This window comes from Monopterus albus, unplaced genomic scaffold (genome assembly GCF_001952655.1).
Source record: "Monopterus albus unplaced genomic scaffold, M_albus_1.0 scaffold404.1, whole genome shotgun sequence".
Lineage (NCBI taxonomy): Eukaryota > Metazoa > Chordata > Actinopteri > Synbranchiformes > Synbranchidae > Monopterus > Monopterus albus.
Window position 1 is genome coordinate 449,381 of NW_018128284.1, and position 3,358 is coordinate 452,738.

Here is a 3,358-nt window from a genome sequence, read left to right on the forward strand (position 1 = left end):
CATCAAGAGCAGCTAGAAATTCTTTCAAAAGTGGTTTATCTGGGCAGCACACATGCATATTAAAATCACCCAATAAAAGAATATGATCATAATAGGGCATAATACCAGACAGAAAATCCAAAAAGTCATCCACAAACTTATTATAATATTTGGGTGGCCTGTAAATAACACCACACAGTACTGGATCAGACCGACCCACTTCGAATAAAGTCAGTTCAAAACTAGAGAATGAGGGAAATGGTAAGGTGCACTGCTTACAAAAGAAATTGTTCTTAAAAACAGACGCCGTCCCCCCTCCACGCCCTGACACCCGTGGCAAGCTAAAATAGGAACATCCAGCCAGCAAAAGTTCATTAAAAGTACTGAACTCACCAGCATCAGCCCTTGTCTCTGTCAAAAAAAGAAAATCCAGGGCCCAGGAGCTAAAAAAGTCCCTCAGAATCCTCCAAAATTCACATTCCCATCTCTCTCTTCCCATGTCCCCTTTCTACCCAAGTATGGCAAGCCCCAAAGGCCAAAAGGACATAAGGTATACTACACACATAAACGGAGCACCAGCACATTCACACCGGGGAGACATAACACTAATAAACAGTCTGTTACAGTCTTATTCCTTAATGAGCGAGCATTCACCAGGCCAATCCTTACCAGGCCCTGAGCATGTGACACTGCCGGCCGGGGAGTTCGTCGAAGTGTCTTCAGAACATGATGATCCACACCACGCCGTCGGAGCCGCGAAAAACAGGGCCTAACAGGCTGATGACCCACTTCGCCACCCACAACAGTCATCAAACAGGCATCGGTAGGATCCAAAAGACGCCGAGAAACCACGAAGGAAAAACACAGTTCCCAATCCGTCTGAGGGAAGGAAGTGGAGCACAGCTTCACGAACTTTCCACTACGCCGACCCCGGCGACGAGCACGTCTCCGCCAGGGGAGCAGAGCCGAAGCCCGAAGGAGATGGGCCGGAACCCCCGTCAATACCGGGGGAACAGTCTTATGCCCATCGCGGTCAAATACACGCAAGTTACCTACTTTAAATTGAAGATCCAAAAGAAATCGACGGCCATACACCAGCAGAGAGTGAGCCTGTATTATTAAAGGTTTTTAACGACATCTACTTGGCAACAGATACTTGGCCAATAAAGGTGATTATCCTTATAGAAAGGGAAAAAAAAACAGAAAAATGCTCCACTGTGTTCAGACTTGGCTTCTCAGACAAAGCTGCCTGCTGCTTCTGACAACCTGACCTTACAGGTTAAAAACACTCCATAGAGTCAAGGTGAGTAAAGCTAGGGGAGAATTTTCAGTTGGTTAATCACCTTTCACATTAGATGCAATTGTGTACACAGCCATTAATATAAAATACAGAGCAGTGAAGCTTTAAATTTTGAATACAACTAATAGAGCTTAAAAGTTTGATTACTGTTCTGTTGCTATAATGGGACCTTAAGTCTAGTCAAGTTTATGTACTGTAGTAGTATCTAGTATAAGCTGAAAAATGTTTTCCTCTGTACAGCAACAAATTTGCCTTACAAATACAGCAAAAACATAACATTACAACAGGCTACTATGATACTTAACTGCTGAAGTGGTATGTATAATAGTCTATTTGTCTCTGTAGTAGCAGGAATAGCAATTCAAAGTGAGAACCGTTCTTGTTTCGGCTTAGAATGATGTATTGAGGCACAAATGTTACACGAAGGGGTTTAAGTAGAGAATGAAGTACAGTAAACATATTTGCCTGGTTCTCCCAAGTGGGAAGACATTGCCAACTCCACTTTGTAACATGGTCAGTCATACTATATCTAGGGAGGCTACATACAAATACAGAATGAGCTGTGAACTAGAACTTAAATGTAAATACAATATTTTCCAGACCTGATCCTGTGTAATTAAGAGTATGACATCTAAAAAAACAAACCATGAACAATCCATTTGGACTCGGCTTATCTTTCTATCATTGTGAAAATACTCAGTTTTTAAACACATGAACACACACAAAAATGTAATGGAATAGGTGGTAGGTGACTTGTAAGTGTGGGTAGGCAAGAGAATACATATATAGCAAACCCAGTAAAACTGCTCAAAAATTGGTTTTAAATCACTATCATGAATTATGTAACTTGTATGGATGACATGCCACAGTACATTTACAAAAACTCTGTTCCCAGTCGGGCCAGAGAATCTACCATGTCAGCAAACAGGCATACAATACAGTACATATCTACAATAGGTGTTTTGAAATGAAGAAGGAGCACAGCATAACAGCTCTCTGTTGGGAAGCTGTTCTCTTGCCAAAGCCACAAAATATAAATTTTTCCTGTAATTAACATATGGCAATTAATCCTTGCATATGCTTAGCTTTGAATGGAACTGTTTATGTTGTTATAAAAAAGTAGAAAAAGTAAGTGTCAGTGGACCAGGTCTCTGCATACACATGAGTGGCTTTTAGTTCTCAACATTAGCTCTAAATGGTGTGTTATTATCAAATTGCTTATTCATTTTGACACCTTTAACTGTGCAGGGATAACTGTATTTCTGATGATTTAACTATTAGTGGTTTGATTGTCTTTATGTGACACCACAGTTGTCATATTCATATGTGTAGCTCTGCCCACATTTGTATTCATGTGTTTCATGTGTTAGATTAGATTGTGTCAGTTAAGTGACTTTTGAAATATAATAAGTTACAGATTACTAGTTATCCTGTTAATGTAATAACTAATGTATCTATTTTAATTACTTTATCAAAGTAATGTAACATTACTTTAAATTACTTTTTTATTACTTAAATAGTATAATAATAATTATATTATAATAATTAAATAATTGTATTACTTTTATTACTTTAAAAAAGTTTTAAACTGGGCAATAAATCTGAACATGAATTTAAACTAGGCAGCATAAACCTCACAACAGTACTTGACACGTTTTACTGTCAAACTCTTATTAAAGTTTCTTCAGCATACTGTAACTTCAGTTAGATAAGACATTACTGTTGAAACATGCAGCTTATTCAACAGGCACCAAGCAAAACCCTTTTCTGATTTCAGAAGAAAAATGCTGTTGAATTTCCAGCATTGCAAAGCATTCTTATCTGACAACATGGCCACCTGCCTTGGCATTGTCGGCTATGCCAGGCATGGCATAGTCTGGTTGCTCTGTGCAATGCACCATGATTTCATTGACAGACAAGAGGCAGTGCAAAGTCAAACAAGAACCAGTCAAAAGGAACGTTCAAAATTTAACAAGTGCTGCCAAATGAATGAAGCCTATCTACTGTAGATGTCGAGACAGCTCCTGGTTAGCTATCCTAGTCTTGATGGTTTTATTTGTTCCAAGTTGTCCCGTGTTG

At 39.1% G+C, this 3,358-nt stretch overlaps 1 protein-coding gene across 1 annotated transcript in view; it reads right to left on the bottom strand.

Annotated features, from left to right (window-relative positions):
• The window catches only part of adgrb2 (adhesion G protein-coupled receptor B2), a 230,056-nt gene that overhangs the window by 129,828 nt on the left and 96,870 nt on the right, over window positions 1-3,358 (bottom strand). The window lies entirely within an intron of this gene.